The sequence below is a fragment of the Pteropus medius genome, unplaced genomic scaffold, assembly GCF_902729225.1.
Source record: "Pteropus medius unplaced genomic scaffold, Ma_sr-lr_union100, whole genome shotgun sequence".
NCBI classification, from domain to species: Eukaryota; Metazoa; Chordata; class Mammalia; order Chiroptera; family Pteropodidae; genus Pteropus; species Pteropus medius.
Genome location: NW_024352784.1, coordinates 17,262,585 through 17,275,325, shown reverse-complemented (window position 1 = coordinate 17,275,325; position 12,741 = coordinate 17,262,585). Strand labels below are relative to the sequence as shown.

Genomic DNA, 12,741 nt, shown 5'->3' with positions numbered 1-12,741 from the left:
GTTCCCACCAGAATTCTCAAAATGACAGATTTATATTGCTTACTAATAGTGTTCCTAGCCTCCTATATATTTTGTTTTACCCACGTTTATGTTCTATGTATTTATTTTCCCTGTCTTCTAGAGTTATCTTCCTCAGGTTCAGGGCATCCAAACTTGCTTTCTGTCTAGACTTTATTGTTTGACTTACTCCTTTTTTATTTTACGCCTACAGCACCCGGTCTTCCTATTTGGTCTCCCATCCAAGTACTAACCAGGCTTGACCCTGTTTAGCTTCCTAGATCAGACGGAATCGGGTGTGTTCATGGTGGCATGGCTGTAGACATCTTTTTCTACTTAATGGCTGAGCCTTTGCTATAAAGCCAGGTTATATTCCTAACCTCTTTATATTTTGACTTTTGCTGGCTTCTCTGAAAGGATGCATTTTGGCTGAGTTTTTTATTTATCCTTTATTTTATCTTTAATTCTTAGAAAATCTTATTCCCAGTCCTTGACAATCTCACCTTCCTTTTTCTTTGATCGGTCAATTGATGACCACTATAAATACTGGAGCTAGATTCATTCACTATCCTCATAGATTCAATGATTCCTTACTTTCCTAGTTTCTTTGGGTTTAAGCAGTTTGACAGATATATACTCAGTGTTTTCTAAGTCATATGAATGAGGTAAGACACATGTTCTTACTGTGGCTTTTATAATTTTGCACTTAGTTGTCTGTCTTTCTCCATTGGGACATATAAGTTGCATGAAGGCAATTATAATCAGGCTTCTTCATGGTTACCTCTCTTTGCCATGAAAGTTGTCTGGCACATAATAGGTGTCCAAGAAATATTTATTAAATCAATGAATGAACAGATGCTGTGGAGATAAGAATGACTAATACTTGACCCTATCATCGATAAATTTGCAGTCTAGTAAGATGTAAATTTATAGCAACAGATAATATCAATATAATTTAGTGAATGTGGTGTTAATTAAAAAGAGTGTGCTTTGAGGACAGGGATAGTCTGATTTGTGTTGTTTGGGAAGACTTCTAACAGTTAGTTGCATTGTTCATTCATTTATTTAACAAATATGATTAAGCTCTTCCTGTGTTTTAAATACATTGGCTGTTGAGGGTATAATAGTGAAAATCACAGGGACTTTGTTCTTGATGAGTTTTTATTTTCAAAATAAAAGAGTATATAAATAAATCAATATTAAATGAGGAAATATTATCCAGGAAAGCTGAAAATACTCAGTACAGAAGATAGTCTCTTCAATAAATGAGTCTAGGAAAATTGATTGTTCACATATAAAAGACTGAAACTACACCACTGTCTTATACCACTCACAAAATTAATTCAAAATGGGTTAAAGACTTAGATGTAAGAACAGAAACCAGAAATTCTCAGGAAAAAAAAAACAAACAAAAAAACAAGAAAAAAACTGCTTGACATGGGTCTCCACAATGATTTTTTGGGATATGACATGTAAAGCACAAGCAATAAAATAAAAAAATAAACAAGTGTGACTACATCAAACTAAGTAAGTGGCTTCTACACAGCAGTAGAAACCATCAATAAAATGAAAAGGCAATCTACAGAATAGAAAAAAATATTTGCAAATTACATATCACATAAGGGGTTAGTATCCATAATATTTAAGAGCTTATATAATGCAATAGCAAGAAAAATTAAATACTATTAAAAATTGGGCAAAGGACCTGAATGGACAGTTTTCCAAAGAAGAGATGCAAATGGCCAACAGGTGCATGTAAAGGTTCTCACTATCACTGATCATTAGGAAAATGCATATCAAAACCACAATGAACTATCACTTCTTGCCTGTTGGAATGATTATCATCAAAAAGACAAGAGATAGCAAGTGTTGGCCAGAATGTGGAGAAAGGGAACGCTAACCCACTGTTGGTGGAATTGTAAATTGGTACAGCCATTATGGAAAGCAGTATGAAGTTTCCTCAAATATTTAAAAACAGAACTGCCATATGATCCAGCAATTCAAATGTTGTATATATATTCTAAGGAAAAGAAATCTACTATGTCAAAGAAAATTACACTCCCATGTTAATTGTAGCATGTTTACTATAGCCAAGAGATGAAAACAACCTAAGTATCCCTTGACAGATGAATGGATAAAGTACACATATGCTATTTAGCTACAAAAAAAAAAATTAGAAATCCTGCTATTTGTGACAACATGAATGTACCCTGAGGGCATTATGCTGAGTGAAATAAGTCAGAGAAAAACAAATACTGTGTAATATCACCTATATGTAGAATCTAAAAGACATGACCATCACCACAAAAATAATCCCCCAAACCAAGTGAAACTCATAGAAAAAGACATCAGACTTGACGTTAACAAAAGTGAGGGTGGTGGGTGGGGAAATGCGCGATGGTGGTCAAAAGGTACATACTTCCGGGTAGAAGATACATAAGTACTGGGATGTAATTTACAACATGATGCCTATAGCTAGCATGGCTGCATGGTATGCACGAAAGTTCTCACCATAAGGAAAAAGCATTTTTCCCCCATTTTGTATCTATATGAGGTAATGGATGTTAACTAAACTTATGATAATCATTTCATAATATATATAGGTTAAGTCATTATACTGTACACATTAAAATTCTACAACACTTTATATCTCAAAAGAACTGAAAGAAAATAAGCATGAGGAAATAAATAGGAAATAGATAAATAATTAAATGAATATAAAAATTCAAATAAATAACTATTACTTAAAACTAAAATCTAGAGTTGTCCATGATTCTTCATTTTTCCTCAGATTAAATTCATCAGTAAGTCATGCTGGTGCTATTTTCCAAATATATCATACATTTATACTTTCTATAATTACATAATGGCCACCTTAACGATACCTTCAAGCTCTTTCTACTAATAAGTTATTTGCATTTACTGTTCCTCTTTTAGGTGATATCTTCTCAAAAATAAAGTTTCAGCCCTAATGTAATTTCTGCAGAGCTACCTCTCTGATCATCCTATTGAAAAAACACTCCAACCTAACATTCGCTAACACATTACAATGTTTGGTTTAGGGGTTTTCATTGTTACTTTGCCTGAATTAATAAAATAACTTCCAAAATGCATCACACCCACTTCTCTCTATCTCCACTGCTATCATCTTGGCCCAAAAGCCATCTTCTTTCAGTTGGCAGCTACAATAAATTCTTCACACAAGAGCAAGGGTAAACATTTAAAATATCAAATTAGACCACTTGATTCCAGTTATAATCAAGATGTTGAATCCATATCAACTCTAGAAGAACTAGACAGAATATTATTTTTAAAATTTTAAGCAAGATTTCCGAGGAGAGTTAGTAGGGAGGAGTGGTAGAGCAGGTTGCAGTCCAGCTAGGCTAGGGGAGAAGAAATGTTGAAATTCTGTTTTTGCTTCTCTCTACCACCTCCCTACTCCCGCCATTTTTCCTTAAAATAAACAATGCCTGCCTCCACACCTGCTGACCCAAGAATGAAATCAGGGTAGGTCAGAGTGCTGTGCTTGTGAAGAGCTAAGAAAAGCTGTTGGCAAATAATTGATATGGGGAATTTCTTCTCTAACTCTTTCCAAATTCTTAAACCTGGAGAATTGCAATTTAAATAGCACCTCTTCCTAATTACATTTCTTTCTAGAGGGCAAAGAGTGAAGGTTTGACCTAAGGAATATTTTATGAGGTGGGGAGTGATTGATTGTGATTTTCTGATCTCTGGGTCCCTATACCCCAAATCTCACTGATGACTCTCACTCCTATCTCCTAAACTCATTATAATTAACGTACATATTTACTTAGATTTTTAAGGCAGCACTTTACGTGAGATTATAATGGGGTCGCTCTACCTCACAAATTATTGAATGTAAAGAAATTAGAATTTAGACTATGAGGACATAATAAAATATTTTAGGCATGGAAGCTCTCAGGAGTTTTGTTGGACAAAGACGTGAAAACATTTTGGAAGAAGTTCTTAAAGAAGTAGAAATAATTCATGATATATGAAAAGGTGTGTGAAATAAAAGCGGTCAAATACTTGAGTAAAATTTATCATCGTCTTAAAAGATATGTAGAACAACAACAAAAAATACATTAATATGGGTATAGAATTATTTGTATGTATAATATAAACATGTATCAACATATTCTTTGAATATCAAGTATATAAGAATAAATTTAATAAAAGGTATCAAGACTTCTACAGGAAAATATATAAACTTTAATTAAGAGATATTAAAAGAAACCTAAATAAAGGAAGAAATATACCATGTTTATTGAATGGAAGATTTAATATCATAAAGATGTCAGTTTTTCTCAAATTGATTTATACATTGAGTTAAATTCTCAGCTGGGTTTTTCATGGAATTTGTTAAGGTGATAAAATGTATATGAAGGTTAAAGGTCAAGACTACCTAGGTATTTCTGAAGGTAGGCAGGAGGATAGAAAAAGTAACCAATAGAACGTAAGTCCAGAATCAGGCTCACATGTAATTCCATTTGGTAAAGAGAGAGATGACTTAGAAAAATCAATGTAGGAAGGAAATATTGTTTGACAAATTAAACTAGAAAAAATTACCAATATGAAAAAAAGGTAAAATTAGCTCTCAGACACTCAGTTTTACAAATAAACTGTTTATTTGTAGTGACTAACTTCAGATGTTCAAGGACCTAAATATCACATATAAAATTTTTAAATGTAGAAAATGTAGGTAGGTGTATATACTTTAGAACTTTGAATAAAGACAGTTTTGAAATAAGATTAAAAGCATTGATGAAGTATTTCATTAAAAATTATGAACTTTTGTTCATCTAAAGATTACAAAAGTTAAAGAAGATATGGATCTATAGAATTTCTTAAGTGTTCCTTGTAGGAGTATAAGTTGGTGCAACTATGTTGGAAAACAAATTGGAATTACCTCTCAAAAGTGAACAATCATGTTTGTTATGACTAAGCAGTTCCACTCTTAGCTATATTTTCAAGAGGATTCCTTGCACTTATTTAAGAGGAAATATGAATACAAGGATGTTTGTTGCAGAACGATGCACAAAAGTAAAACTGTAAAGAACCAAATAACTCAAAAGGGAATGGATATCATAATCATGCAACAAATGTTATAAAACTATGAAACAAATAATTACAATCTATAATTAAATTAAGATTCAAGTTCTTAAATATTTTATACACCATGAAGTAAGTTCTGTAAAGGTAAAAACAACAAATATAAAAATATATACCTACTAATTTAGGAAGACAGAGAGATGAAAAACTGTAAAAAGGAAAGTAGGGAGTGTCAATCACTTGATTCATGGTGGTGGGTGCCTCAGTAGTTGGGACTGACAGCATGGGAGATGAATTGGTGACGGATTCTATGGTTATATCAAGGCCTTAACTCTTCTTTTAGACAATAGTTGATGGTTACTTATAAAGTTAGTATAAATAGGTAATAAATAACTAAATGAAAGTGGGCCATGTAGGAAACCATGATAAGGTTATGTTATGAACCAAAAAATATGATTTACCTAAATCAATGTCCTTGAGGTCCAATTAATTAAAAAAAAAAATCAGATGGTGTATTCATTGCCTTTAAATTTTTTGGACTTCCTATTGGACTTAACGAAAAACAACAACAACATAGTTTATGATAGTGTGGCCAATACTTTTGGCTCTTTGTATTACCTCTGTTTACCTCTTAATGAAATTTCAGGTTTAATGGGCAGTTCTTATATATGTTGCAATCCCCTTAATGTGCCCTCTGTTTCTTGGCTTTTTTTTCCTCAGGGATTTTATAAATTATTACAAATCAGGGAGCTCTCTTACCAGGAACCGGGAAAAGTGGGAATTAACACCATAGGACATAACTCAGGGACAGACAGATTCACGGGGCAAGATATGGAGAAAGGGCCGGGAGCCTCAAAGCTGTCCCCAGGTCCCTGTCCCAGAATCTCCAAGTGTTCACCTACCTGAAAGCTTTCAGAACCCTCCTTTTGTATTTTTATGGAGGCTTCACTACATGGACATGATTGATTAAATCATTGGCAATTGATCCAACCTCTAACCCCTCTTTTCTCCCTGGAGGCCAGAGTTGACTTCTTTGACAAAGAGCTCCCAGCATAGATATTTTTCAATGGTTGCTTCATTAACATAACAAAAGACATCTTTACAGCTCTCATCATTTAGATAGTTCCAAAGGTTTTAGGAATTCTGTGCCAGAAACCAGGATGAAGACCAAAGATAGCATTCCCCCCATACTCTCAGTTTGCTTTCTATGGTTTCATTATCCGACAACCTTGTCTGAAAATATTAAATGAAAAATTTCAGAAATAAACAATTCATAAGTTTTAAATTGCACACAGTAACATGATGAAAGCTAGTGACATCCTTCTCCATCCCACCCCGGATGTGAATCCTCCATTTGTCCACTGTCCATGCTGTATATGTTCCCTGCCTTTTGATCACTTAGTAGCCATCTTGGTTATTAGACCTACTGTCATGGTATCACAGTGCTTGTGCAAAGTAACTCTTATTTTACTTAATAGTGTTCCTAAAGTGCAAAAGTACTGATGGTGACAATTTGGATACACCAAAGAGGAGCCATAAAATGCTTTCTTAAAGTGCAAAGCCGAAAATTTTGATTTAATAAGGAAAAAAAATTGCATGCTGAGGTGGCAAAGATTTAGGGAAGAAAGAATCTTCTATCCATGATATTGTGAAGAAGGAAAAAGAAATTAGTGCTAGTTTTGCTGATATACCTAAAACTGCAGAAGATATGGCCACAGTGCATGATAAGTGCATAGTTAAGATGGAAAGGCATTAAATTTGTGGTGAAAGAAATTTTATTGTCATGACTCTATGATCCTCCTTCTGATGTATTGTCAGAAGGTCAATAGTAGCTAAAATTTACATCACAATGCCTAAGTCATTCACCTCACTTCATCTTATCATGTAGGCATTGAGATGAGTGCAGTACAATAAGTTATTTTGAGATAGAATACATTCACATAATTTTTATTACAGTATATTGTTATAGTTCTCTTTTATTCTTATTTTTATTGTTATTTTATTGTTATTGTGTTTTATCAAGTGCCTAATTCATAAATTAAACTTTATCATAGTATGTATATATATAGGAAAAATATATAGAATATAGGGTTCGGTACTATTCCTGGTTTGGGGCATCCACTGGAGTTATTGAAATATACTCTCTGCAGATAAAGGAGGAGACTGCTATATTTTTATTATAAATCATAATATCACAGAGGCCTAAAATGATCTGGACAGTACCTCCCTCTCTTGTCTTAACTCATCTCATCCCTCATACCATTTGTGTTCAGCCACGGTAACATGTCTTTTACTTAAACATTGCTTATGCCCTTCTACCATTTGACCTTTGCATATGGTGTATCCTGTGTTTGCAATACTTTTTCTCTGCCTCCCCTTTCCCAGATAAGCAGTTAATGAATTAACTCCCACCTATCCTTACGATATGTGACACAGAGGTGGAAGGTGCCCATTAAATCAGTTTCTTCCCTCTGGGCACATAGCTAAACCCATTTCCTCATCTCTCTACATATAAGATAGGACCATGTAATTAGTCCTCTCAAACAGAATATGAATGGACGTTATGTGTCACTCTGGGCTGAGACAAGTCAGAGTGTGCGTGCCATTTTCATGGTTTTTTTTTGGTCACTGATATTTGATATTGTTTGTAATAATAGCACTGTTCCTTTCTTTGCCCTCACTCATTGAAGAACTTAGCTTAGAAATCCCTTCCTTAAGACGTCTTTTCTGACCCCTTTCCTAACACACACAAAAATTGTCATGGAATTGTTTAACTTCCTTACATAATGATTATCCCCTTTGAATTTATATACTTATTTGTATGGTTATGTGATTAATGTTCATTTCTTCTACTGAACTATACTCTTCATAAGAGCAAGGCTGTGTCCTTTTTCCTCTCATCAATTTTGTCTGTTATAGGCACCTGATAAATGTTTGTTGAATGGAATAAATGTAAATAGACTTACCCCCTGGAATTATTATTCTGCCTCAATTTGGGCCTAGAAGATTCTGATACTTGCTCTGCTTACTGGATTGCACCTCCTCTGCATAAAAAAAATGATAAAAACATGTACTCTACTTGGTCCTCTCACCAGTAAGTGATGTCCAACTACTCTTTACAACCAGGTTTCTGGGTGCTAAATTTCATTCAAATGTCCACTTAATCCTAGCCCTCACCCCCTCCTATTAGCAGATTGCTGAGGCAGAGCCCACCACATGCCCAGGTCTTTAATTACCTGGGCTTTCATTACCAAAGAAATACAAAGTTTACTTTTGAGAACTCTGATTGCATTCTTATCTCTAAAGTTAAACAGTATGTAATTCCTGAAGTTGACTGCTTAGTTTTCTGTGTGTGTGTGCATGTTTGTGTGTACACATGAGTGCATGTGTGAATGTGCATGCGCATGTGAGTATGTTCATTTGGATCCCAAGAGACTCTCACTTTGAAGAGAACTAAATGATGTTCTTGTGACTTTCTTTCAGAGATAGAAATATACAACATGTTATTTTTTCCATAATTAGTGTTAGCTAACCCTGAATTCCAAGTTTACAATGTCAGTTACAAACTATTAAGCATGTTACAGTGTTTTCCCCCTTAAAATAATATGGTAAATTATTTTCATCCTAAAATATTCATGATATAATATACATGTTTTATTAAGCGCTTTGGCTGAAAAGTTAATATTTTATCTTGGAACATTAATATCACCATCATTACTGAAGTTGCAATCTTTTAGCCTAGTAGTATTTTCAATACCCACATTCTGTGTAAATACTAAAATTTGGCTGAGAATTCATATAACACCTTAAGTTTGTATTGCGATTTACAGTTTTAGGATATGTTTTTTGCACATTTCTTTTGATGATTTCCCAAAAAAATACATATAATTATTCCATATATGCATGCGGAATCTGGGCTTGAGGGAAGTGATATGACTTGATCAAGGTCATGAAGTTAGTGAAATGCAAAGGCAAAGTTTGCTCTTAGGTTCAGTTTCCAGAGGTTTCAGAAGACTTCTTGCGTTTCTTATTTTCCCTAGGAGCCCCAGAGTGAGGATTCTCAGGGGCTCATCTTCACTATCTATACCTGAGACTCTCTAGACTGCAATTTACATTCAGATGTTTTTTCACACTGGGACCGACACCTCTAACACAAGTCCACCGGTAGAGTTATTGAATTCCCCACAAAGCCAAACTTGATTGGAGCAGTTCTTTTTCTCATTTGAATTAGTCGGCAAGTACTGTTAAAGTAACAATTATCTTGGCATTGTGATGGACACATTCAAATAAATATGACCCAGAGACTGCCATTTGAAAAGTGGACAATCAAGAAACAAAATTAACACATATGAAACAATGGATAACACAAACACCATAAGACTTGTATAATTTTGGACTGTGTGGAAAAGCATAAGGGCCCTGAGACACAGGGAGACAGAGGGACTTATCCAATGTCACACAGCAAGCAGGCTGGGACAGGGATTCAGAAGGTAACTTTTTGCCATGGATACCCCTTAGCCTATACACTGAAGATAAGTGATGTGGGATTTCATGGAAAAAAAAGCAGCTTTATCACAAAGCCTTTTTTCGAAGTTGAAATAAGATCTATTTCACATGTAAAATTAAAAGTAAAAGAACAGATGTGGAGGTGGGCTTGAAGCCTTCTCAAGAGAGGGCTAAAAATGGCTATTATTAAGGACCTATGACGTACCTAACACCAAGATAAGCATTTCACAGACATTATTCCATGTTATTCTGATATTTCTGATAAAAAGGTATTGATGAGATATTTTTAATGTCCATGCTTTCTAGTGTACTTGATGAAACTGTAAATTTTGTCCAGTAAGGGCGATTGCTTTGTATTAAAAACCTATTGTCATCTGTCAATGTTCTTTAGTAGCAGCTGTGAATCAGAAGTCTGCCTTTTCCATTTCCTTTCAGTAAATATATGCCAGGCACTTTACAACTTAGTGAGGAAGAAAAAGTTAAAAACCACAGTCTTTGCCTTGGGAAACTTAAGAGTCTAGCAGGAAAACAAAAGAACACAAATAACCAGTATAGAATAAGAATGGGACCAAAGAAGGGGTCAAAAATTAGCACAAGGTGAGCACCTACTTCATGCCAGGTACTGTCAGACATACATTATCTGCATGCATTATCTCCTTTATCTTCCAATAACCAGCCAAGAAGAGCATTAATATGCCCTTGTTGAGTAAATTAAACCTCAGAGAAATACAGAAAATGGCCCTTAGTCACACAATTGCAGGAACAGTTAATCTTCAATCCGGACCCAAGTGACCCAAAACCCATGATTTGTACAGGGTAGGTGCCCAATAAAAAGTAGCCGTTATTATCGTTTTATCATTTTTTGGAATCTTTGCTTAAATATTACACTATACATAGACGCATTTCCCTAGTAGCAACTCAGAGATGAGTATAATTGACCACATTAGTTTAATAATTTCTACAATTTTTTCCTAAAGGAAATGATTGTGCATTGCTTGTTTTTCTCAGATCTTGATTTCTTACCATTTAGTCCTTGTAAGTCTAAGTAAAAAGACAGACCTATTTTTAAGTACTGTATAAGTCTAGCCATAGATAAAAGCTAGAGAATAGAAGCACTGACCTAAATTCTGCAGGCTGAATCATATAGCATCTCTAAGTGACAGCTTTGTCAGAGGTGGGAACTCAGCCTTGACTTTGGTATCTCGTGCTTTTTTTGCAGTTTTTCTGTGACTTGGGAGTGCCTTCTTAAAGTTGTAATAACAGAGCTCTGTTCATTTTAGTTTGCAGAAGAAGACCCTTTTCTGTTCTAAAAATAAATGAGTGAAGCTAATGTGGGCTTCCTTAAAATAAAATCATTATAAAAAACAAATAATTTGATTTCAGTTGTTATATTTAACTAATTAGATGAATACTACTGCCTGTACATTGTCATAGCAGCTCATGTTAAAATGAATTTCTGAATCAGATAGGTAAATATTTTGTGAGTATTGATATTCTGTCATAAATATATCCTTCCTTCTCTTTGATTAAAAGGCTCGTGTGCTTTTCAGTATGTGGATGGTTTGTTGCACTCCTTTTGGCAGTTTTCAATGGGTTCTAATTTAATTTTCTTTTCCTGGAACGTGAGTCAGTACCACACAGTGATGGAACATATATTTAATATGATTCCATTAACAATACTAACAGAAATATATTTTGTAACAAAGTAAGCTACTTCTATAATTTATAATAATATATAATTAAGCAAGAATAAGTAAGATAATTATATAAAAATAAAAAGTTAGTGAGAGATTGATCTTTTTAGAAATTTAAACAAATTATAAAATCATAAAAAATTAAAAGAGTGCGTTACTAGTACATGGACTGACAGATGAGGAAAATAATAAAGTACTGCATTACATTTTTATCACATTAATTTCCTTTAAATTTATAAAGAACTCCACATTAGTAAGGAAAAAATAAATTACTCAGTTCAAAAATGAGCGAAGTATGCATATAAATAATTTACAAAGATGGAAATACAAATGGATTTTTGAACGTGAAAAATGTTCAACTTCATTAATAATAAGAGAATTGCAAATTAAAGCATATAGATTTAAAAGTTTGCTAGCATACTTTATTGATATGAGATGGGGAAACAGCCACATCCATATATTTTTTGTTGAAATATAGATTGATATGACTTTTATGGAGGACACTATACTAAATTTATCAAAATTTAAAATGCACATATACTTTTATCCTGCAAGTCTTATTCTAATAACATTCAACACATTTACTTGCTTATGTCAAAAGTGACATGGGATGAAGCATAATCATCATTGCATGTTTTAAATAATAAAGATTAGAAAACTAATTTTATACTCACAGTGCCACTTGGTGGAATACTATGCAGCCAGGTATATCTATCTATATGTACTGCTCTCTGAAATATATTATTATTCAGTAAAACTATGTAAGATACATAACGATGTGCATAATATGCTATAATTTTGGAAAAACAAAACCCCACTATTTGTATCAAAGATCTTTGGAATGATATACAAGAAATGGATAACAGTGTGGTTTTGGGGAGGAGGACATAATGAAGGTGCTTGAAAGACTTGCTGGAACATAGACTCACTTAGTTTTATGTTTTGTACCATATGCTTAGTTATATGTAATATGTATGTGAACAAACAATGGAAAAATAGGGTTAAACATTTCCTCCTAGTCTATTTGCATAATCATGACAGGAGGTACAAGCGAGAAATAAAATGGTACATTTCATATTATATATTTGTACTTCAACAACAATCTTAAACAAACTTAAAGTCTGAGTAACATATAGTTAAAAACTAAAATCAACAGGCAATATCTTGATTAGGAAAACTGGGCTTATCATAGTGAAAACAGATAGTCAGAGTAGAGTGCAGATGTGTTCAACCCAAAAGCCAAAGTAACTTCTATGAAGCCCTCTAGTACTGGTAATGGAGGATTAATACTGCAGAGATTTGCAAAGCTTGTGGTTGTAGAAGCCAAGTTGAGCTGGAGATGGTAGTTATAGTGCATCTACCTGTGGGTTCCTGCTTCTCTATTATCTATATCAGTCTGAACTACTTGCTCAGACCACTTTTCATCTGACTAACCTCACTGGCTTTGTAGGTCCTTGAAGAATGTCAGAGT

At 33.8% G+C, this 12,741-nt stretch overlaps 1 pseudogene; it reads right to left on the bottom strand.

The window, feature by feature from the left end:
• Positions 1–202: 202 nt before the first annotated feature.
• Positions 203–321, bottom strand: LOC120590602 (uncharacterized; annotated as a pseudogene).
• Positions 322–12,741: the final 12,420 nt, after the last annotated feature.